The sequence below is a fragment of the Lissotriton vulgaris genome, chromosome 3_1 (genome assembly GCF_964263255.1).
Source record: "Lissotriton vulgaris chromosome 3_1, aLisVul1.2, whole genome shotgun sequence".
In the NCBI taxonomy this organism is placed as follows: Eukaryota; Metazoa; Chordata; class Amphibia; order Caudata; family Salamandridae; genus Lissotriton; species Lissotriton vulgaris.
In genome coordinates, this window is record NC_141689.1 from 86,062,068 (window position 1) to 86,087,780 (window position 25,713).

A 25,713-nucleotide genomic window follows, 5' to 3' on the forward strand; every position below is an offset into this window, starting at 1 on the left:
AAGATGGGCTATTTTACCTTTCTCCCCCCGATGGTGTCTCTTGTGAGTGAATCAGGCAAAGCTCATACAAAAGACACCACTTAGGGGAAAGGGGAAAAAAAGGATAAAATAATAAAGAAAGAGACCATCGTCTTCCGCTGTAGGTAGCATTATTTTGTCCTATGCTCTCTGGGACAGATAGCCTGGCAAATGTGTTTCTGCAGTAAGAAGGAAGATATAACACATGAATGTGAACTGTGTGCCTATGACCTCAGCTTGTCAGTATGTGCTACGTAACGAGACATAATTACAATTCACACACACCGCAATCAACCAAGGAATAGAGAGCAATACTAGTTCTTTGAAAGGACAGTGTCTTGAGAAGGATGAGAGCACTGTAGAGGAACAGCAGATCAAAGCACTAAAGCAGGAAAGAAGCAACACTTCATACTCAAAGAAAAAACAAGAGCCAAAAGTACTTAGCTGTGGCGTGTCCCTTATGCAGCAGTGCTGTGTCACACTCTGTATCCGTCACAAGGTGCTTTGCAAATGAGGCTCCCAGCGCAGACAGGACCTTGGAGTACCATCTACCCAGGCGGTCGTAAAACAGTGAAGAGTTTCTGCTCGTTAGAACCTCTCACAGGCAGAATGTACACTGCAGGTTCTGTTGGAATCCTTCACGTATCAGGCACAAACATAAAACAGGTTTTTACAAATGCCTAGAACCAGCGTAGGCTGAACCGTCCTGAAGCGGGCAAGCTCTCCAGAGCGTGAGGATCAGCCCGTAGACTTCAACAAAAAAATGTTTGCTCTCCTGCGCGTTGAAGAGATGCCTGCAAAATCAGCAAAGGAAAGGCTTGCACAATAGTGAGCAAAAAACAACTGAAAGTAAGCCCTGTTCGCTGTCCTGCAAAAACAACAGTTGATGGACAGAATGCAGAACAATGTCATACATTCACCCCAGTACAGAGATCTGGGCCTAAATCCATCGTTTTTTGGCACTCCACATCACCCCAGTTCAGACATGGCCATATGCGAATCAGCCTTGATCCTGTGCCTCATGGGAACAGTCCAGCCCGAACTGCCAAGCCATGTCTTTCCTGGACCGGAATCAGGCATCCTAGGACCTGTTTCTGGCTATCAGCCGTCATCAGCCACGATAGCTTGACTCCAGTGGTGTGGAGAGCATGGGACTCATGTCTGAGCATACCCATCCCACTCGGGGTGACAATTGCAAAAACAACAGTTGATGGACAGAATGCAGAACAATGTCATACATTCACCCCAGTACAGAGATCTGGGCCTAAATCCATCGTTTTTTTTGCACTCCACACCACCCCAGTTCAGACATGGCCATATGCAAATCAGCCTTGACCCTGTGCCTCATGGGAACAGTCCAGCCTGAACTGCCAAGCCATGTCTTTCCTGGACCGGAATCAGGCATACTAGGACCGGCTTCTGGCTATCAGCCTTCATCAGCCAGGATAGCTTGACTCCAGTGGTGTGGAGAGAATGGGACTCACGTCAGACTGATTTGCATATGGCCATGTCTGAACTGGGGTGGCAGAGTGGGCTACAGAACTGTGATGGATTAAACCCAGATCTGTTGACTGGGTGTGAGTGTTTGATTGGTTCAGATGCTCCATCCATCACCACCCCCTTTTGTACCGCTCTGTTCGGTCTCCTGAGCGTAAAGGCAATTACAGGCCCAAAAGGAAGTTGAACCTGAGCGAGAACATGAAGCCCAGTGAAGGCTGCTCCCCAGAGAAAGTCACGGTCCTCTCGATCTCCTGTGGAAGAGTCCCGATCCTCTCAACTCAATAATTAAACATATCTCTGCAGTCACCCTACAGAGGGTACACCCGTCAGGCGATCATGGCACAGAAATCAAGAGATTGCGTTAAGAATCTGAGTGCACTTAAAAGAAACAAATACCAAAGACAAAGTAAGGAATGTAGGAAAGAAAGAAGAGGAGGAGAAAAATGAGTCAAATAAAGGGAAAGACTGAAGGAAAAAGAGAAAGAAATCGAAATAGAGCAAAAGGGGACAATAACAAAAGAAGGTGGGAGACAAAAATGTATAAAGAGTGAAGGTAACAAGGCAGAAATGTACCTAAAGAGAAAGAAAAACAAATATAGAGTGAGAAAAAAAGAATAAGCTAGGAGGACAGAAGAAGAATTAGAAACACAGTGAATGAAAAAATAACAGAACAGTTAAAGAAAGGGAAGGGAAAAAAGAAAACAAGGGCAAGAAACAGAGAGAAGTAATAGACTAAAGAGAAAAGTAGTAAAAGAAAGACCGAAGAAAACAACACAAAAGATATAACGAGAAAACAATTAAAAAGGAGGGAAGGAAAGGAAGAACAAAACAGCAAAAAGTGAAGTAGAATAAATGAAAAATTAAAGAAAAAAGTCATAATAATGAAGAAACGGGGAAAAAAAGTGAAACAAACAGAAATAATGCATTATGGTATGGTTACATAGAGAGGAGATCGAAAGCAAAAAAGGGAGAAGAAAGGAACAAGAAAGATAGACATGTATGGTAAGAAGGTTACGTAGAAAGAAGAACGAAAGCAAAAAGTGAGAAAGAAGGAACTGAAAAGATAGAAATGGAAAGAAAGGCGAACAATAATCATCCAGGGAAAGAAACAATGACACCTGCAACAAATGTGGTACATCTCTCGCCTTCCTCTTCTGGATCCCATTCCATTCAAGACCAATAAATAACTGTGAGATGCGGGGAAACTCTAAGTCTAAGGCATCCTGAGAGCCACTGATCTCTAAGACAGGAAATGACTGGATGCGCCTCACGCGCCATCTTGCCAAACACTACCTCCAGGTGCATGCGCTTCAGGGGTGATTTTTCACCCAAATATGACGTACCAGAGTGCGTGTCGCCGTTTGTTTACGTTCTTTGTTTAGTTCGGTTTCAGGCGAGTTCGAGAAGGTGAGCCCCGCGAATCACCCGCAGGTAAAAGAGAAAGATATTCGCGCACATTTTTTACAGAGATACGGAACAAAGATTATTTGAGTCGCCGCTGGTCATGGCTGCGTTTGTAAGCAGGCCATGCTTGCGGAGTTGCACTATCGTTGCGTGTGTGCGCTCGAGGACGCGTCCTGCGGGTTCCAGCGAGACCCTGCGCTGCCTTCTGGATCAACAAACACGTGTCTTGTTCCTCAAAGACCCACACCCAGTCTCTCATGATGCCCATCCCTTCATGGGTTAAAAAGCACAACTAAATAAAACCTGTTTGTAAGGATCATGCGCAAGAGCTGGTAAAGCAGTAAATGCGATAATTTTTTTTAATGATAGTTTAAGTATTTATTGAGTAATATGCAAGATGATATGCATAACCAATTACTGTAAATCTAGTGTAAATAGTAGTCTGTGCCGACACATACACCCTTGCATTGCTACCTAGCAGTCGAAAGCACTCTAATTGCATGTTAAAAGCATTTGCAATGCAATAGGTCTTGCATTTAGGCGAGTTTAAGCTATTGGCATTGTAAATGACAACGCCTTTTATTTTTGTTTTAAAAACGAAAATAAAAGGCATTGTCATTTGCAATGTCAATAACTCAAACTAGCGTAAATGCGAGACCAATTGCATTACCTGCATATTTACAAATTTTAACAAAAGTTTCTAGCTCAAACGGGTCAAAAGTAACTAAAAATATTAAATATAATACAAAGCATCTGCACGTGCTGTCACGCAGCAGTGGAAGTCCCTTTGCAAAAGCTGAATGGTAATCTTTCTGAAGCTTATTGCTATATTTGCATATTAAATAAGTACTAATGAAATTATACCTGTGCTATATCGGTGTAAACATTGGTAAAAAATAATAATTTAGCTAACCATTTCACATAATTTGGTCCTCTCCTGACCCATAATTCCAGTGGCGCTGAATACTACCAAAGCAGAGAGAGCCCCTTGCCAGAGAGGTCTGAAACAACACTAGTCTGTTTGGAAGCGAAGGACACTCTGGGATATAAAATTGGGTGTTTCTTCAAATAGGCACTTCGTTAAAATATTCTAGGCTGCCTAGCAATTAGGGGAAAGTGTGACCCCATAATGCTTACAGTCTGGAAAATAATATATGAAAGAAGTGCGAAAAGGCAGGCATGACATAGGTTCGAGGTCTTCCAGTTACCATGCCGGGGATAGCCACATTGGTTTGAGTTTGTGTCATACCAGAGGGGTTCCATTGATGCTTCTCTTTTTCTCACACGTCTATGGACTTAATATTGTTCTAGTCTGCAATTTACTACATGCAGAATTATCCTGTATGGTGTCCTTTTTAGGTTTCGCCTGGCATCCGCTGCGCAGTAGCGTTCGCGCAGGCGAAATCTTATGTTAGAACAGTTGTTGGGTTTGCCCCGCCTCTCTTCCATTGGCTAGCTCCATAAATGGAGGCTAGCCATTGGAAGAGAGATCTGTCCGTCATTGTGCGAGGCGATTTTTAGGTCTCGCCTGTCGATGCGCATGCGCATCGAGCAAGGCGAGAGTATTGGCACTTATCCGCTCTTTATCCACACTGCAAGGAATCGTGGCGATTCCTTGCAGTGCCCGTGACTTTTAAGCTCAATGCGCATTGAGCTTAAAAGCGCGTGCACGTCCGTCTTTGTTTACCCGCTCCGCCCCCTCCCCTTCCCGCCCCAACCAGGCTCTTGTAGGGCGACGCTTCACCAGCGCTTCCCTCCCACTCGCTCACTTCCCTTCTCCCCCGCCCCCCACCCGACTTGAAATTTCATTCAGCCGCGCTGCGTTACTCCTCCCCTTCCCGCCCCAACCAGGCTCTTGTAGGGCGACGCTTCACCAGCGCTTCCCTCCCACTCGCTCACTTCCCTTCTCTCCCGCCCCCCACCCGACTTGAAATTTCATTCGGCCGCGCTGCGTTACTCCTCCCCTTCCCGCCCCAACCAGGCTCTTGTAGGGCGACGCTTCACCAGCGCTTCCCTCCCACTCGCTCACTTCCCTTCTCTCCCGCCCCCCCACCCGACTTGAAATTTCATTCGGCCGCGCTGCGTTACTTTTACGTCAACATGGCTTCTAGTTTGTGCTCTCCCTTGTTTCACTGCTGTCTGTGCCTGCCCTGCTCCTCGCAGCTGCCCCGGACGTTGATGACTGGTCTCCGGGAACACTGGATGTGTGAGCTCTATCAGCGCGGCACCCTTTCACAAGCGCCGTGTGGCTATGCTTTATTAACGCCCTAACAGCCAGCGTTATTTTTCTAAACTTGTCTTGTAGTATGCCAAACATGACTCTTCAGGCAAAGTTAACACTTTCTGCGTTATAACGGCGGGCCAGAGAGAAGGCTGCGCTGCTTGGCTCAGACCAGGGGGGCACTGCTGTCTGTGCCTGCCCTGCTCCTCGCAGCTGCCCCGGACGTTGATGACTGGTCTCCGGGAACACTGGATGTGTGAGCTCTATCAGCGTGGCACCCTTTCACAAGCGCCGTGTGGCTATGCTTTCATTGTTGTGTGTTTTCCCTGCTGACTCTCTGCTCCCGCTCCCACTGCCCCCTACCTCTTCCCTTTCTGTCAGTCACCGGGCTTCAGCTTGTTGTTTAAGAGAGGCCGGTGCATTCTCGACATTACCAGTTTGTGGAAATAAATTAAACAAATGAGGCAAAACACATATTCGCAATTAATTGTACATCTCAGTAACATAGGCAATACGATCATCTCTGCGCCCGTTTCACAAACGCTCAGCTGGTTTTGCTTTGATATAGGGTAGGGAGTGCTTTGTTATTAGGCCTCATTTTGTCCATCCATGTTTTTGATCTTCTAAGCGTTTTGTGGCAGTTTGTAACAAATGCATTTACTGAGAGCCATGACGTTTCTGAACCTAACCACTGAATAACCGTACTGGAGGGGAACCTGCTATAGTGTTTTAAAATTGTATTTGTTATCTAGTGGGTGTTTCTGGGTGTATCATGTACGTCTGCTTTTCGTGGGAGATGTTTATCTATGTGCTTTAAACTATCCCTGGCTTAACAGAAATTGGGGGGGGAGGGGGCAATGCATGCAGACAGAATTTAGAGGGTTTTGATAAGGGCATGTAGTAAGTCCTTCCACGCATTCCTCGCAGATATGTGGTACTTGGTATCATGTTCTGTTTTGTATGAGGGAGACTTATTACCATGTTCCACTCCTTAAAGTACTATAAAGCTGCCTCTCAGAAGAGGAGGCCCCATTTCCCACGTGTGAGCGCAAACAGCTGCTGACCCTCTTGGGCTGAGGACGTTGAACAACCTGTCCCGTGGGATGCCTTCATCGTCCTCCAACGGCACATAAGAGGCTGCAATTGACCGGGGTCCCCACTTTTGGGACGCCCATGTCACCCTCAACCCCTCACCCTCACTCACCCTCAAACCCTCAAACTCACCCTCACTCACCCTCAACCCCTCACCCACCCTCACCCTCACTCACCCTGACCATCACTCACCCTCAACCCCTCACTCACCCTCAACTTCTCTCACCCTCACTCTCACTCATCCTCACTCACCCTCAACCCCTCACCCTCACTCACCCTCAACACCTCACCCTCAACCCCTCACCCACTCACCCTCAACCCCTCACTCATCCTCACTCAACCACCCTCAACCTCACTCACCCTCAACCCCTCACCCTCAACCCCTCACCCTCACTCACTCACGCTCAACCCCTCACCCTCAAACCCTCAACCTCACTCACCCACCCTCAACCCCTCACCCTCACTCACTCACCCTCAACCCCTCACCCTCACTCACTCACCCTCACTCACCCTCAACGCCTCCCCCTCAACTCCTCACCCTCACTCACCCTCACTCACCCTCAACCCCTCACTCACCCTCAACACCTCACCCTCAACACCTCACCCACCCTCACCCTCACTCACCCTGACCATCACTCACCCTCAACCCCTCACTCACCCTCAACCCCTCACTCACCCTCAACCCCTCACTCACCCTCACTCTCACTCATCCTCACTCACCCTCAACACCTCACCCTCACTCACCCTCACTCACCCTCACCCTCAACGCCTCACCCTCAACGCCTCACCCTCAACCCCTCACTCACCCTCACTCTCACTCATCCTCACTCACCCTCAACCCCTCACACTCACTCACACTCACCCTCAACCCCTCACCCTCACTCACTCACCCTCAACACCTCACCCTCAACTCCTCACTCACCCTCACTCTCACTCATCCTCACTCAACCACCCTCAACCTCACTCACCCTCAACCCCTCATCCTCAACCCCTCACCCTCAACACCTCACCCTCAACACCTCACCCTCAACCCCTCACCCTCAACCCCTCACCCTCAATCCCTCACCCTCAATCCCTCACCCTCAACCCCTCACCCTCACTCACCCTCAACCCCTCACCCTCAACCCCTCACTCACTCTCACTCACTCTCACTCACTCTCACTCACCCTCACTCACCCTCACTCACCCTCACTCACCCTCACCCCCCACAGCCCCTCACCCTCACACACACCCTCACCCTCACACCCCTCATCCTCACTCACCCTCACCCTCACTCACCCTCAACGCCTCACCCTCACCCTCAACCCCTCACCCTCAACCCCTCACCCTCAACCCCTCACCCTCAACCCCTCACCCTCAACACCTCACTCTCAACACCTCACTCACACTCACTCTCAATCATCCTCACTCAACAACTATCAACATCACTCACCCTCAACCCCTCACCCTCAACACCTCACCCTCACTCACTCACGCTCAATGCCTCACCCTCAAACACTCAACCTCACTCACCCACCCTCAACGCCTCACCATCACTCACTCACCCTCAACACCTCACCCTCACTCACTCACCCTCACTCACCTTCAACGCCTCCCCTTCAACTCCACACCCTCACTCACCCTCACTCACCCTCAACCCCTCAATCACCCTCAACACCTCACCCTCAACACCTCACCCACCCTCACCCTCACTCACCCTGACCATCACTCACCCTCAACCCCTCACTCACCCTCAACCCCTCACTCACCCTCAACCCCTGACTCACCCTCAACCCCTGACTCACCATCACTCTCACTCATCCTCACTCACCCTCAACCCCTCACCCTCACTCACCCTCAACCCCTCACCCTCAACCCCTCACTCACCCTCACCCTCACTCTCACTCCTCACTCCCCCTCACCCTCACTCACCCTCAACCCCTAACCCTCACTCACCCTCAACCCCTCACCCTCACTCACCCTCACTCACCCTCAACCCCTCACCCCCTCACTCACCCTCACCCTCACTCACCCTCAACCCCTCACCCTCACTCTCACTCACCCTCACTCACCCTCACCCCCTCACTCACCCTCACTCTCACTCATCCTCACTCACCCTCAACCCCTCACCCTCACCCTCACTCACCCTCAACCCCTCACCCTAACTCACCCTCACCCACCCTCAACCCCTCACTCACCCTCACTCACCCTCAACCCCTCAACATCAACCCCTCATCCTCACTCACCCTCACCCTCACTCACCCTCACCCTCACTCACCCTCACTCACCCTCACTCACCCTCACCCTCACCCTCACCCTCACCCTCACTCACCCTCACCCTCACTCACCCTCACTCACCCTCACTCACCCTCACCCTCACCCTCACTCACCCTCACCCTCACTCACCCTCACCCTCACTCACTCTCACTCTCACTCTCACTCTCACTCACCCTCACTCACCCTCACTCTCACTCACCCTCAACCCCTCACCCTCACTCACCCTCAACCCCTCACTCACCCTCACCCACCCTCACCCTCACTCACCCTCAACCCCTCACCCTCACACAGTGCAATAGGTCTCGGAGCATTTGAGTTAGAGCTTTTAGAAATGTTTATGGCTTTTTTTTTTAATTCTTTAGCATTGGCTACAGGAAACAAAAATGCTAAAGATTTACAAAAAAACCCATAAACAATTCTAAAAGCACTAACTCTAATGCTGCGAGACCTATTGCATTTCCAATGCTTGTTTATTTTTTTTCCCCTCTGCCCCTTTGTTGCCGTCATTGCGGCGGTGAGTGTTGTCTTATTTTTTTTTTTTCCCAGGATGTTTGCGCCCGCCATTTTTTAGGTCTCGCCTGTCGATGCGCATGCGCATCGAGCTTGCAAGACTATGGGGGCTTAAACAGTCTTTAACCAACTTGCAAGGAATCGTGGCGATTCCTTGCAGTGCCCGTGAAAATCAAGGTCAATGCGCATGCGCATTGAGCTTACAAGCGCGTGCACATGCCCCCAGCCGCCTGCCTTGCACTCCTCCCACACCCCCGCTCCGCCCCCTCCCCTGCCTGCCGTGTCGCATTTCTTCAGTTCCCTCAGCCGTCTGCCAAGCCCCTGCTGCTTTGTCAAGTCAAGTCAAGTCAATAAATTTATATAGCGCGCTACATACCCAGAGGGTCTCAAGGCGCTTGAGGAAGGGTGGGGAATTACTTGTCGAATATCCAGGTTTTAAGTTGCTTTCTGAATGCTAGGTGGTTCTGGGTAAGGCGAAGGTGAGTGGGAAGTGAGTTCCAGGTTTTAGCTGCCAGGTAGGAGAAGGATCTACCTCCCATGGTGGTTTTGTTGATGCGAGGTACAGTGGCAAGGGCTTGGTTGGAGGATCGTAGCTGGCGGGAGGGGGTGTAGAAGGACAGTCGTGTGTTGAGGCATTCGGGTCCGATTTCGTAGAGTGCTTTGTGTGCGTGGGTTAGGAGCCGGAAAGTAATCCTCTTATTGACGGGGAGCCAGTGGAGGTTTTTCAGGTGACCAGAGATGTGTTCTTTACGCGGGATGTCTAATATGAGCCTGGCTGAAGCGTTCTGGATGCGTTGGAGTTTTTTCTGGAGTTTTGCGGTGGTACCGGCATAGAGGGTGTTTCTGTAGTCCAGTCGGCTCGTGACCAGAGCGTGGGTGACCGTTTTTCTAGTTTCGGTGGGGATCCAACAAAATGTTTTTTTGAGCATGCGAAGAATGTTGAAGCAAGATGAAGAAACGGCGTTGACTTGTCTGTTCATCGAGAGGGAGGAATCCAGGATGACACCCAGGTTCCGTGCGTGGTCCGTCGGGATGGGTGCTTTTCCAAGGGCCTCTGGCCACCAAGAGTCATCCCAGGCGGAGGGGGAAGTGCCTAGGATGAGGACTTCTGTTTTGTCTGAGTTCAGTTTCAGACGGCTGTGCTTCATCCAGTCGGCTACTTCTTTCATTCCTTCATGCAGGTTGGTTTTGGCAGTGTTAGGGTCTCTGGTGAGAGATAGGATCAGTTGAGTGTCATCGGCGTAGGAGATGATGTTGAGGTTGTGTTGGCTTGCGATGACCGCGAGGGGGCTCATGTATACGTTGAAGAGGGTGGGGCTGAGTGAAGATCCTTGTGGTACGCCGCAGATGACTTCAGTGGCCTCTGACTTGAATGCTGGAAGGCGGACTCTCTGGGTTCTTCCGGTGAGGAACGAGGTGATCCATTCCAGTGCTTTTCCTTGGATTCCGACATTTCTGAGGCGTTCTAAAAGGGTGCTATGACAGACCGTATCGAAGGCTGCGGAGAGGTCGAGGAGGATGAGGGCGACTGTGTCTCCATGGTCCAGTAGAGTTCGAATGTCGTCTGTTGCTGCGATGAGGGCGGTTTCAGTGCTGTGCTTGGCTCGGAAGCCGGATTGTGAGGAGTCGAGGGATTTGTTGGTTTCGAGGAATGCGGCGAGCTGGTTGTTGACCGCTTTCTCGATGACTTTGGCCGGGAATGGAAGGAGTGAGATAGGGCGGTAGTTTTTGAGTTCGGTGGGGTCAGCTGTGGGTTTCTTCAGGAGGGCGCTGAGTTCGGCATGTTTCCAGCTTTCCGGGAAGGTTGCGGAGTTGAGGGAGCAGTTGATGACGTCTCGGAGGTGCGGTGCTATAATGGAGTCTGCTTTGTTAACCACATGGCTGCTGCCATGATTTTTCCCGTATGCTGGAAATTGCTATTCTGCTGCTTTCATGACGAGCTCAGCTCGTCATCAGCACACGACACCCGTGGGTGATGACGAGCTGAGCTCGTCATCAGCAGCGAAAGGGTTAAAGATGTGGTGAGGGCATGGGTCTGTGGGGGATCCTGAGTGGATAGAGTTCATCAGACGGATGGTGTCCTCAGTGGAGATTGTCTTCCAGTCATTGAGGATGTTCAAGGGGGGTGGGGGTCCTACAGGGGGTTGGGTGGGTTGGTCTTCGGGTCGGTTGTCGAAGCTGTTGTGGATGTCTGCAATTTTGTTGTGGAAGAATGAGGCTAGGGAGTCGCAGAGGGCTTGAGAGGGGGTGATGTCGTTGGAGTTGGCTGAGGGGTTGGTAAATTCCTTGACGATGTTGAATAATTCCTTGCTATTGTGGGCGTTATCTAGTCGGTCCTTGAAAGCGGCTTTCTTTGCATTCCGGATCAGTTGGTGGTGTATGCGGGTGGCGTTTTTGAAGGCGTCCTTGGTGCTGGTGGTTGGTCTTTTTTCCAGGCCTTCTCAAGAGAGCGACAGAGTTTCTTGGATTTCTTAAGATCATCGTTGAACCAGGAGGCCTTCTTGCTGCCTAGTTTGATTTGTCATTTTTTCAGTGGTGCTAGGATGTCGGCGCTGTTGGATAACCATTGGGTGAGGTTGGTGGCTGCTTGGTCGGGGTTTGAGGAGTGGGCTGGGGGGTTTAGAAGAAGCGATGAGGAGATCTGGTCGATGGTGATTTTGTTCCAGTTTCTTTGCAGAGTGGGTTGGGGGTGGTTGTTGGATGTGGGCTTGTTGTAGGTAAAGTGAACGCAGCTGTGGGCAGTCCAAAGGAGAGCTGTGGTGTGGCTGAAGGAGATATGTTTGCTGGAGGTGAAGATAGGGTCGAGTGTGTGACCTGCGATGTGGGTGGGGGTAGTGACAAGTTGTTTAAGTCCGAGGTTGGCGAGGTTGTCCAAAAGGGTGGTGGTGTTGCGGTCGTTGTACTTTTCAAGGTGAAAGTTGAGGTCTCCCAAAAGGATGTAATCCTCGGAGGGGAGCGCGTGTGGAGTGATGAAGTCCGTGATGTCTTCACTAAATTGTGCGCGGGGTCCTGGTGGCCTGTAAAGGAGGGTGCCTCTGAGTGTGGTCTTGGGGTCGATGTGGATCTGGAAGTGAAGGTGTTCAGTGTTGGCGAGATTGACGTCTGAGCTGGTTGAGATGCGGAAGGATTTCTTATGGACGATAGCGATGCCTCCTCCTGTGTGGCCGGTACGGTCCTTGCGAATGATCTTGTAGCCTTCCGGGATGGCAATGGTGATGTCTGGGGCTGATGTGGCGTTCATCCATGTTTCTGTTAGGAAAGCGACGTCCGGAGAGATGGTGTCTAGTAGATTCCAGAGGTCGATGGCGTGCCTGTGGACTGAGCGAGTGTTGAGCAGGATGCATTGTAGGTGGTTGGGGTCGGATATCTGTTGTGTGTTCGTAGATGAGGAGTTGTTCTTGGTGCCGTCGAACTTGCAGGAGTTGCAGGAGAAGGGTCTATGGGTGTTTCCAGGAGCGGCTTGGACGCAGTTGGGGGAACGGCCGGGGTTAAGGGCTAGGAGGGTGGTGGCATCGTAAGTAATCAGGGGTGTGGAATTTTTGAAAAAAAGTACTTGTCCAAAGGACAAAGTGCTACAGAAATCTTCTTGTCCTGTAATAAAATCCACTTGTCCCCTTTACTACCTAAATCCTTTAGCTGCTGCTTTTACTAATCGGTTACACCATCCTAAGTAAAATAGCCCTTTGCTTCTGCCCATCAGTAGTAAGCAACCACGCAAATTCCTTAACCGCAACCTATAAAATTCTATATTCCTCTCACCATTAAGGCTAAACACATCCCCTTTCCTCTCAATTACAGTCTATAACCCTTCCACTGACTCATCAAAGGCTCCATCCCATCACCCTTTGCTTCTATTCCTTCACACTATAAGCTTCATGTTGCCCATTTATCTCAATACAGACAGAATAGTGTTATCCCTCCTCTCTCTCATTACAGGATACAGGTTCCTTCTCTTATTCATCCACTACACAGAATACAGGTTTCATGCGTGGCCCATTTATCTCCAACTCACTACATGTTCTATGCCCCTAGGGGTGAGTAATGCTGTGGCTCGTGAGCATGTAGCATCAGACACTGGTGGCAGACTTACTAACCAGGAGAAAAGAGACAAATGGTGGTTGTAGTGAGTTCACAGAGTGGAAATATGTGGGACCTGAGTTGGAGATGCGAGGGCTACAGTGATGAAGTAGTGTACAAGAATGCAAGGAAGTGTGCAAAGAGGATGCTGGAAAGAGTGGTGGTCAGGTTTGTAGAACAGGAGTTGAGGCGCTAAGCAGGGAGTGAGCGGCAGAAAGAAAGATGAATGTGACGAGAAGGGACTATAGCCACTAGCAACTAAAAGATACAAGACAAACGCGAAGCATCTGTAGGATTATGGGTTCACTTTTCTTAGCAAGTAGGCAGGGGTTGGTTTAATCCGGACAGGAAGAGAAATTTGGTTAAACCCCAATATTTTGGCTTATAGAAGCATCTTTCACCCCTGATGTCAGTAGGCCAACACCCTGGGAGGTTGAGGAAATCAGAACAAACAGGAAACAAAAAAAAGGGGGCTTCAGAAACATAAAACCCAATAACCTATATATATATTCAAGGCAAATAACCTCAAAATCAAGACACAGTCAAAACTCGTAGTGTAACAGACATGCTCTGATCTTGATTATTCTGGGTGAAAGAACCAAAAATGCAAACTGAAATAGAAAAAGCGAAATACCCTGTCTATCTAGTGTACATTCGCTGTAAATTGCGGATCCTAGCACACAACTATAATATAATACAATGCACACTTTTACCACTTTTTGCAGCTTTAGTTATAGTTGATTAATCAGTATGCACTATTTTGAAATCAATTCATGTGTCCTGGGGTGGCTCCTGATAAACTTGTTGCTAGCTGAATAGTCCCACTTAAGCGCAGAAGCTGCTGGCTTCCTGCATGGCTCCCTGCATGGCTCAGTAGTTGATTTTAAAATGTTTATTCCCCTTCCAATGGAATAACCGTTTAACCATCGTACTCTCATCCTCAGGGGAGGTACTGCTGCTATTCTCTGAGACTGCAGAGCTTGTAACTGCCACTTCATCTTCAGGCCCTGAAGCCTGAAACATCAGATAACGAAAATAACCTGTCCCCACAATCCAGGGAATCAACAGGTACCTTAAGCCCACCTGTGGCTTACAGTTAAATTTTTCTGAGCCCCACCCCCCCTACACACACACATATTAAGTATCCCCCATTGTAACCCATTGGCTCTGGGGTCTGGAGCCTCCTTCATTCTCCTCTACGACTAGGAGCCTTTCCCTAGGCCCGTGCGCCCGGCCTCGCCTCGTGTCCCATCTCACTCATACCTTTTTTCAAGCTCTGATCTCAGCTCTTTGATGCTCTCGTTCTATAATCAAAAGCACCACGAAGCTGAGCACTTTAATCACTGAAACCCCAAGAGGAGGAAGGAATGTCTGCTGCTGGCTCCCTCATAAGACAACCTAGGACACCCCGCCCTCCCAGGCCTGGCTCCAAAACACATTAGTACCGAAGAACGCTCACTGCAGGCTGCCTGTCCCTCACACCAGTAAACATGGTGCCGGTGGTTAAACTCACTCCAATGGAAGTCAGTCTGGCCACACTTAGCATGCACTCACTGCAGGTTACCTGTCCTGCACACCGGCAGGCAGACGGGAGAGGGCTCAACTCACACTAGAGCAAGCCCATTAGCACCGTTTCCTCAGGGCGCAGCTTACTCCATTGGAAACCATCTACGCCACTTCAGGGCGCACTTCCTGTGCTGTCTGCCCCTCACATCGATAAACTGTGCTCAATTCCCCCTTGTCCACGCCATGTAGGCCACACCCCAGAGCCCAGTGTATCCTGCCTCTATGAAAAGAGCCTAGGAGGTGTGTTTGTCCTTACTCAGTAGCCACCGGTCACAGGGGCACTTCTGACGCAGAGGGTATTCTCCATGTGGATACTGTCTGCAGTCACTGCGAGGCACTCCCACCCCAGGTTATACTGACTTACAGCTAATGCCTGCCAATGCCACCCTGGCCACGTGCTTGCACCCTGGGGAGGAGTGTCTGTCCCTCGACTTCCGCCTCAGGCTCTTAACCCGCTCTCTCTTCAGGCCTGCTCTCCCTGGGGTCACTCTGGTGCCAGAACTCGCATACAACACACATCTTGGAGCGAGCGTCAGTTTTGCACGGATCCCGTTCATCCCCCCCCCCCTCCTGTGGCCTACGAATATTTGCTCCCTGGACGTTGGCTCTTTTTGTCCCCCGGGCACAGTCATTGAGTTGGAGCAGCGAGCTTGAGGGAGAGACGTGCTTGCACCCCCACTCCACCGTTCTTGCTCTCCTATCGCCCCCCGACATCCTTACCATGCCTGAAATGGAAATTTAGAAGTGCCAGTTTCCACTGTCCAATAGTGCCTGCTCGCTGCTGAGATCTATGTGATATGTGTACAGTGAGCGTAGGCAGCTGTAGCCAAATGTAGTGGAGCGCTGGGTATTGCAGCACTGCTGAGAAGTGACTGGGCTCGTTCTTTCAAACGTAGGAAGTGCGGGTACTCGGTACTGGGCAGTGCATGCCCATGTAAAGCACTGACCCCACTCCTCACTTTTGGGTCCTGCTGGCCGCCGCCACGGGAAGATAGACACAAAGCTCACGTGTGTTTTGTAACGTGAGAGTTAAGAGCGTAGGGAGCTGCCCTTGTGTTCTCTGTCCCTCCCTGCCCCTCTTCTCCTGTCCATTCCCACCTACCTGCTTCTACGCATCTCTTCTCGGTGTTTCTATCGTGTCGCTCGTGCCCTTCCTTCTTTTCTCTCTGTACTCGGTCAAATATAAATATGAGTTTTCTCCCTCCCTCAGAGCCAGAACCGAACTAAACTGGTTATAATTACTGGGGCGGGGCGGAGCCGAGCCGACGAGGGGCTTAGTGCAGGCGCCGCTGCAAAATGCAATATTATTGAGACTGGATTAAAGTGGTAGTAATAACAACATGAGGGGCCGTCACAACAGAATACACACTGACCTGAGACTTGCATGTAGAAGAGGGAAGACCGGGTGACTCACTTTGCAGCATACCCGCTTTAGTGACGACTTGTGTGCTGCTTGCTGCTCCTCCAGTGTGTATGATCCCCTGGGTGCTATCAGTGAATGTAACCACCACTCCGGGCTGACCCGTAGATTGACAATCTTGCCGGTTGCATAAGTCATCGGGAGAGGCGCGCTCTCAACAGCAGCACAAGCTGAGTGTAGTCAGTAGTTGGTTCTGGCCACCAGTCCCAGTAAATACATCGTCAATGGAAGGCTGCAGGCCAAAGCCTTAGTTCAAGCCATTCAGATTAGTGCCAATCAGTTTCCCCAGATACTTCATGCCGCCCGTGGCGGTTTTGGTCTTTCCCACCCGAGGCCGCGCTGAAAAGGGCGGAGGGAGGGGGCGTTTGTCATGATTTCTCATGTGAGAGCTGGGGCGGGGCGCATCTCCAATTTCCTTATGCCGGGTTTCAGCCTCCCTTGTCCGATGCCCTCCTCACGTGTGAGGAGCATCAAACAGCAGACGCTTTCCTCCACCTGTTCCCGGGTTTTACAGGACGACTTCGACAGGACTGAAGAGAGTGGCTCCTTCTGGTTGTCATTTGATCTGCAGAGCGGAAAACTTCGGAAGTGCCGATAATTAGCATTTGAGCTGCCGGGCCCGCCAGTAACACAGACTCTGCCATTGATTGGCTGTGAGCCCCAGAGTGCTCCCAGATTGTTTATTATTTGTGATGTAATGTCTACTTGTCCGTCGGACAAAATAGACAGTAAATCATCTTGCCCGTCATAAAAATCAACATGGTTCGGGCGTCGGGCGATATGATTCCCCCACCCCTGGTAATGCGGGAGGGGTGGGCAATACGAGGACCAGGGGGACAGGCGCTGGGCGCGGTCCAGGCGCGGACGGGCATAGACGGGCTTACCTTTGGCGCACCTTCGGCGCGACAGGGGCGCGATTGCTGCGCGTACACGCTGCGCGTATAGGCATCAGTCATATATGGATGGTTGGGGGGGGGGGAGGGGCGAGGGTGGAGCAGCTGGGAGGCGGGAGGCGGGGTGGATATCCGGGGAGGGAAGGCTTCACAACAACAACAACAACAAGAGACTAAACAAGATGGCAGTCGGCCAAAAACCAATGCACAGATGGGGGCACACAGTATAAATGACACGCACAGACTTGTTCAACAAAATCGGGCACAGACAGTCAAATAAATGGAATGCAAGGCAAAGCAGACAGAGCTCAGCGTTACAGCACGTTATGGAGGCTGGCGCTCTGTGATTATGCTAATTGGTGTAAGTGGCAAAAAGCGCTACGCTGCGAGGAGTTGGAGCGCTATGGGGATGAGTAGTTAACTGTTGAAACCGGGCGCTATGGGAGTAAGTGGCTGAGGTCCGGTGCAGCTTAGCTCTCACACCCTCTCCCCGCTCCGCCCCTCCCCTGCCCGCCGTGTCGCATTTCTCCTCCCCCCTCCCCTTCTCTGCCATCCCTCCGTCTTGTTGCTTAAGCAGCTGCTCACCCACGAGCAATAACCACTAAACAAAGACGTTCCAGCCCGTGAATATGGATCCATCCTGGGTTTGCATTCTTTTGCTGCATAACTTGTGTCGCATTTCACCTCCCCCCTCCCCTTCTCTGCCTTCCCTCCGTCTTGTTTTTTTTTTTTTTTACCCGCTCCGCCCCCTCCCCTGCCCGCCGTGTCGCATTTCTCCTCCCCCCCCCCCCCTTCTCAGACTGTCCGGCACCCGCACTTGGTTCGTTTTACAAATTAAGCACGGGGTGTTGCGATGCCAAAGCCTGCACAGTAGGTTATTGTTTTATTAAATTAGTTCGACTAGACCCATGTACGTCCCTCACGGCTTCGACCCAAATCCCTCTTTCTAGCCTCTATATCCCCCTCCTACCGCCTGTTTCCCGATGGGCGGCCTAGTTTCAGAGATAGTTACACTCATCTGTGAAATGAAATGTCCGCCCATCTCTTTCCCATTAGTCACTGAAGGGCCTCGCAGCGCCTAACGCTCATCCATTACCGGTAACTAACTAAGGCAATACTCGTAGTGCCTTGAAATATTTACTGTCCTCTCGCCCTCCCACCCGTTCAGAAACGTCAGTTTTGTCACCCACACCCATTCCCTCCCCTGCCCGCCGTGTCGCATTTCTCCCCCCCCCCTTCTCAGACTGTCCGGCACCCGCACTTCGTTCGTTTTACAAATTAAGCACGGGGTGTTGCGATGCCAAAGCCTGCACAGTAGGTTATTGTTTTATTAAATTAGTTCGACTAGATCCATGTACGTCCCTCACGGCTTCGACCCAAATCCCTCTTTCTAGCCTCTATATCCCCCTCCTACCGCCTGTTTCCCGATGGGCGGCCTAGTTTCAGAGATAGTTACACTCATCTGTGAAATGAAATGTCCGCCCATCTCTTTCCCATTAGTCACTGAAGGGCCTCGCAGCGCCTAACGCTCATCCATTACCGGTAACTAACTAAGGCAATACTCGTAGTGCCTTGAAATATTTACTGTCCTCTCGCCCTCCCACCCGTTCAGAAACGTCAGTTTTGTCACCCACACCCATTCCACTTTGTCTAGGTCGTCTCTTCCTTTTTCGCCCTGTCAGGCCGGCTGGCACACAGTTCGCAACTCGGCCGTGTACTAACCCTTCAACCTGGTATTCAAATCCATCTACAGTCTCACCTCGAACTGCCCCTTCTCCTAAGTCATACCCATTCCAAGCTCAGAATCCTCCACTGCCTGACCATCCTGGCACAACCACACCTCTATCGTTGGGTGTTTTATCCTCCTAGCACCCATCAACTTGCACTCTACTCTCTGTGTTCGGCCGAGGGTAACACCTCAAGTCCCTCCACTTATATTTGTGAGCAGTTTAAGTGACCTTTAATAAAAAAAATGTTTTTTTTTTTTTTTCGAAACCTCTTTATTGATTTGATGGTGAAAGGGCATGGAATTTAAAGCACAGCATATGCTACACATCAGATCGTCTGTATGCGTAGGCTACAATGTACAGAGGACATCATTCCAACAGTAATCCCTTAAGGACAATTGGCTCAGCATAAAGCAACTTCCATAAAGAAACATCAGATAATAAACATAGAAGTGCTCCAAGTTGATGGGGGTACACGCTGGGTCTCTCCTATATAGAGAACAGTCAAGGAAGAGGCCCCACATTCATTCACCACCACCACATCCACCACAGCATCCACCACCACATCCACCACCACATCCACCACTCCCACCACCACCACATCCACCGCATCCACCACCACCACATCCACCACCACATCACCACATCCAACACATCTACCACCACTTCCACCACCACCGCATCCACCACCACCGCATCCACCACCACCACATCCACCACCACCACATCCAACCCCACATCCACCACCACCACATCCACCACCACCACATCCACCACCACCACATCCACCACGACATCCACCACCACATGCACCACCAATGCATACACCACCACATCCACATCCACCACTGTCGGAGGGGATGATTAATTAGGGGCAGGAGGGGCCAGGGGACTCAGTGCAGCAGCTTTCAGAAGCCGCGCTGGGGAGACCGTGAGAGAGAACTAAGGGAAATAGGACAGCTTAATTTGCACCGGGGCAGTCCTGGACCTCTTGCTCTAAAACAGGAAAAAACATACGTATGAGCTTTGGAGACTGAAGCTTGAGAGTTGTACAATTTATTTGAAGACACAGCTTCTAGAAATAATCAGTGATAGCATAAAAATCATATAGTACTTGGCCCTGTACCCAGCATTCTCTTGAAAGTCACATGGACCTGTTTGAGTTTACAAAGTACAGTTTAACATTTGCTAAGAGAGAGAGATTTTGCTTTAAGTACACTTATGAGTACTGAGGCAGATTTAAAAAACGGTTGTGCTTGTTCACATAGATGAATACTCACATTTGCTTATAAGTGTAATCCTGCAAGATACATTAGAATGCAGAGTACATGTTATTATCATTAGGTACGCTCACAATGCTATATCAGTGAGATGTCCTAAGACCACAATATAAATGCTTAAATGTAGAGAACAAGTTAAAAAGTACATATGCAGATATAAAAGGAATTATCTAAAAGACAGTTAAAACATAACACAAGTAAAATATTTACATGCACAAAAGTATGAACATTTGATCAAGGGCCCTTGGAGACAACTCTCGGTCTGAATACCTACAAACAGACGAGGAGTTGCCCGCTGATGTTCTTGCGGGGCTCCTTCTTATACTGTCCAAAACACATGAGACGATAATTACGTCATCCCACGTCACCACGTATCACATACCCGTCCATTGTCATTTACTGGCCTGCCCTGTACCTTTCCCACCCGTAAGGTTAGGTATGGCCTTTTTCCTGTAATTGTTGTACATACTACAGTCTAGACTGAGACCTGCCACTTGACTGGAAGTTTAATAATAAACTATCAATGGACGACAAAAATGTGTTAGTATTGCTTCGAGGGGTTCTATTCATGTGTCAATCAGGCAATCTGTGATAATATTTCGCCACACTTATCCTCAGTTTATCGGATATCTTGCTTGACGTAGCTGTGGTGGGAACTTCCCTTATTCTATTCATGGCTTAGGTGGGGGACGTGGGGTATGTTGCAAGATTTATAGAGGAACTTGACTTCTGCAGTTTGTGAGAAATATACAATGAGGTGGGGCCTGGTAGGGGTGCGGGTCCTTGCAGACAAGAGCAGCTGGGTGAATCTTGGGTCAGACCTGCTTTCTGCTTCTGCTTAAGCTAAGAGAAAATGGCAGTGCTCAGGGCAATGTAACTGAGGCCTGTAACCTCTAAACAGCAGGGCCTACACAGGGGTCATGTTGTGCAGGTGACAGGTGTGTCCTTGGATAGCTATGCAGCTAAAAATTCTTCCTCCAACACCACCACATCCCCCACATCCACCACCACTTCCTCCACCACTGCATGCACCACCACATCCACCACCACCACCACCACATCCACCACCACATCCACCACCACCTCCTCCACCACCACCTCCTCCACCACCACCACATCCACCACCACCTCCTCCACCACCACATCCACCCCCACCTCCTCCACCACCACATCCACCACCACCACCACCACATCCACCCCCACATCCACCACCATCACCAACACCGCATCCACCCCCACCACCACATCCACCACCTCATCCACCACCTCATCCACCACCTCATCCCCCACCGCATCCCCCACCGCATCCACCCCCACCACCACATCCACCACCACATCCACCACCTCATCCACCACCTCATCCACCACCTCATCCACCACCTCATCCACCACCACATCCACCACCACTTTCACCACATCCACCACCACCTCCTCCACCACCACCACATCCACCACCACCTCCTCCACCACCACATCCACCCCCACATCCACCACCACCACATCCACCCCACATCCACCACCAACACCACATCCACCACCACCATATCCCCCAGATCCACCACCACCACATCTATATGTGTGTGTGTGTGTGTGTGTGTGTGTGTGGCTCTGTGTGTGTGTAGGTGCAAATGCAATGTTCTTGGATTTTCGTCACAATAAATTACACTGAACATAATCTTCACAAAAGTTACTTACAAACGTTTAAGCTATTGCCATTATAAATTACAATAAATTTTATTTAAGTATTAATTATTTACAAAATTAAACAAAATTAAAAGCCATTGGTATTTGTAATAGCAATACATCTAAGTCACGTAAATACAACACACATTGCATTACAAATGCTATAGGTGTCACATTTGCGATTAAAACTATTGACATTGTAACTGACAAAGCTATTAATTTTGCTATTTTCAAAACCAACACATAAATAAAGTGTCATTTACAATACCAATCGCTCAAACTTTCCTAATGCGAGACCTATTGCATTTCCAATGCTTGTTTCTGGGAGCTAGGGCGAGCGGGTGGGTTCACGTAATGCTCCTTTCTCGTCAGGAACCTCCTGCAGCCTCTCCCTGCCCTGCCAGAGCCGAGGACACGCAGACACAGCATTTCTTCCCATTCCTTTCACCCCCCCCTCCCAGTTCGATGCCTTCTCGCTGATCACGCAGCCGCGGTATTTCTCACCGTTCCTCCCACCCCCCTCCCAGTTCAATGTCTTCTCGCTGATCACGCAGCCGCGGCATTTCTCCCCGTTCCTTCCAGTCCAGGAGCTGTGAACACTGCAGCCCTGGAGCTGTGAGAGTCACACTGCAGTCCTAGAGCGGTCGGATGGAGATGTCTTGACCTACGACCGCCAGTCCATCGTTACACGTTCGTAGCGACGTTTCCGTATTAAGTGTTGTGCACGTGTATAGCGCTGCCTTGAAGCGCTTACGGATCTGGGCGCCCATAATGGACTGTAGTCAGAGGGGTTATGTTACCTGCGAGGGGATCCTGGCGCTGAGACGAGCATTATGTTTGTTTAGTGACGAGTCATATGGGATGTGATAATCTCTGTGCGTGCCCCCTAATTCCCCCATCCTGATGACCTCTGTGCGCAGTCTGCCCTCGGTTCCAGGTGGGCGAGACGCCAACCCTGTCTACCTGCCCCATCAGCGCGGCCTTATGTGCACTGAGTGCTTGACTCTCACTCGGGTGTAGCGCCAAGTGTCAGACTCTGACGTCTGTAGGCGCTCTCTGAGCAGTGCCCCGTGTCTCCCATTGCACCGGGCCTTGGCCCAGCCCGGCCCTCGGTGGTCCCGTGGTGGGCAGGACGCGGCCTGCCGCGCCTTTCTAGGCATTCCTCCCGTCTCTCGGGCACAGTTGAAGAGCCTACGCCCAGAGAGATGTCTCGGCCCCTCCTCGGAGTTGGAACCCGATCCCGGGGCGGCTTCTCCTTCACACGGCTTCTAAGCCGTACCACGCCGTTGGCAGGAAAAGTGAGACGAAACCCAAGCCAGGCTCTGAATACTGCCGCCCCTTGTGTGCCCCTGTGGCCCCCACGCGCTCCCCGCGAGGCACCCTTGTGTTGGATGGCGGCAGCCGCGTGCCCCTCATGCTGTTTGTATTGCATTCTACTGTAGCATTTATGTAGCGCTGCGTACTCCGCCGAGGAGGCGGGGGCTGTTAGCGCTCTGCAGCACGCGGAGCGCGTGGCTGGGACAGTGGGTTATGGGCTGTGCCTTGTGTAGGGATGGTGTTACCATGGAGCGTGTGACCAGAGAGGCGTCTTTAGTTTTGTTTGATTGCCCCCATTCTTGTCGTCTTTGCCGTCTCCCCCCGTCTGGGACCGTGGCTGTCAACGGGGGCGTACGCTTATTAAGCTTGCGGTAATCAACTGTCATGCGCCAGCTTCCGTCCGGTTTGCGCAATGGCCACACGGGGTTATTCCACGCCGTGGTAATTGGTCTCACCACTCCCGCCTCCACCAAGTCCCGTATGGTTGCGGTAATCTCATCATGTCCCCCTGGAATCCTGTACTGCTTTATGTGAACTACTTGTGTTGGCAGGGGCACCTTCACTGGGGAAATTTTCAAGCGCCCCACCCTCACTGCAGCCACTGAGAAGTACTGCTTTGACCCAAACTGATAGCATCCGTCATCTAAGTATAGGGTCATACCTTTCAGAATGTCAATGCCAATGATGTACTCGGGAATAGGCACAATCAAAACAGTGTATGCTCTCTTGGGAAGTCTGTCTATTTTCATCTGAATTACTGTTTGCACTGCTGGTGTCTCCTGTCCTCCCAAACCTGTGATAGTAAAATACTGTCCTTTAAATTTTTGTGGATTGCCATGTATCAATGTGACCTCCGCTCCAGTGTCTACTAAAGCCTGAACCTCCAGAACATTTCTATCTTGACAATAGATCTCAACCCTCACATGTGGTCTATTATCTTTGCGAGCTCATCCCTGCACCGGAGCTTGGCCCATTTCCTAATCTAATTTTCGCCTGCGTAGCTCTGCATCTGCCCGGCGCAGGTCCCGGCGCAAATCTGAATACAATGTTGGGTAACTCTCACGAAACAACTACTCCTCTTCCAGGTCCCCATCTGAATCTGTGCAATCTCGGTCCCAACCTTTCTCTTTTGTCACTCTCACATGAGGTTCCCTCTCCCTCTCTCTCTCATGACTTGCTTTTTCGGGCTTCTCCTCAGGCTCCGATTCCCTGCGACTCACTTTCCTGTTATCTTTTCTATTCACATGCCTACTCCCCTCCTTCCTATCCAGTCCTCGCTTACGGTACATCTCCCACTTGCTTTTGGTCTCAATACCATCAATCTCACTCCTTGACCCCATCCTTTTAACAGGGTTAAAAACATATCACGTCTGGTCACTCTGTTGTTATCAGTACGGGACTCTGGACGTGAAGCCCTGTCTGGCTTGGCCCATTCCCCAAGCTCTCCAAGCTCACGGACTGCCTCGACCACTTCTCCTATGGTATTACCGGTTTGATTAATTAACAAAGTCATTATCACAGCTTTGTATGCAGGGGGCGCCAAGCGAATGATTTTGTTCCACATTGAAACAGTCATTAACTGATCCATCAAATTATGCGCCTCACCTAAAAGAACAGCTAGCTTCATCCCCTCCTCCTTAATTCTTTGTGATGCATCTCTTAGGGTAAACCATGGTTTTTCATTCCCAGGCCAATCTGTATGTGTGTTCCTGTGGCCACAACCCCAGGCAGCTAACTGCAACAGAGTAGTTTGATCATCACCATGGAAAGTCCGAAAGTATCCCTGCACAGTGGGGTCAGTACTGAGAGTACAAAATTTGGCTGCATCCCCCTCATCTAACATGAGCCCAGAAGCGCCGTGACCATAGAGGAGCACCATCCAAGCTAATAGCGTCTCGCCAGGCTTCTGTATAAACCTCACTAAAAGATCACTTATTTCCTGCTGTGTAAAAAACTCCAGGCTATTTAACATTACTCCGTCTGGGTTCCCTGGAGCGATTTGAAGTTTCCGTCTTAGAATGGGCTGTGCTTCTACTCTCTTAGCATTTTTTCCTACCTTGTCCTGTGTCTCCTCCTCTAAGGGCTGCTCTCCTTCTGAGGAGAATTCTGACGATTCCCAGATGTTGGCGTCCCAATTTGATGGATCGAAATCTAAGCCTGCTTTGGCAATCGCTAAATGGACCTTCCTCTTACTAACTCGCCCTCTCCTTTTCTTGTATCTATATTCAGCAACACGGACTGCTGCACTTTCTGCTATCGTTTATGTTTCTAACTTATCTTGTAATACCTTATTCTGATAGGAAAGCATCGTAGAAATACTATTGGCTTCAATAAGTTGTTTCTCTAAGCTCAACTGTTCTCGCTGTAGAGATAAACATTTGTCAAAAACTTGACGGTAGGCATGCAAGAGAGCCCAACCTCTGCGACCCACTGTACATAATTCCTTGCCTTTCTCTACAGGAACCTTCTGTAAACAATTTTAAACATCTTCTGGCGTTGCTTCCCCCAGACAGTCAAACCAGCTCTCACTTTTTTCACTCGTGCCAAAGAGCCAAAACCACCTTTCGTCTTTTTAAACATGGTACTCCCCACGTAATTTACCAATCCTACCGACTACGCCAAAATGTATTGCTTTGCCCACTTGCGTAATCTGAACTTACTCATACCACTTACTCACACAGACACTCCAACACTCCTCTTGAGGTGAAAAAATGAGCTTTATTAATATTGTAGGCAAAGGCAATAAGTC

General features: G+C 50.1%; 1 protein-coding gene across 2 annotated transcripts in view; it reads left to right on the plus strand.

Moving 5' to 3' along the window:
- Nucleotides 1-2,848: 2,848 nt before the first annotated feature.
- Nucleotides 2,849-25,713, plus strand: part of LOC147726002 (uncharacterized) — a 217,351-nt gene continuing 194,486 nt past the window's right edge. For both annotated transcript variants that reach the window (XM_086960120.1, XM_086960121.1), the window contains exon 1: nucleotides 2,849-2,949. The gene's annotated coding sequence lies outside the window, so the exon portion shown is untranslated. The remainder of the gene's footprint in view (nucleotides 2,950-25,713) is intronic.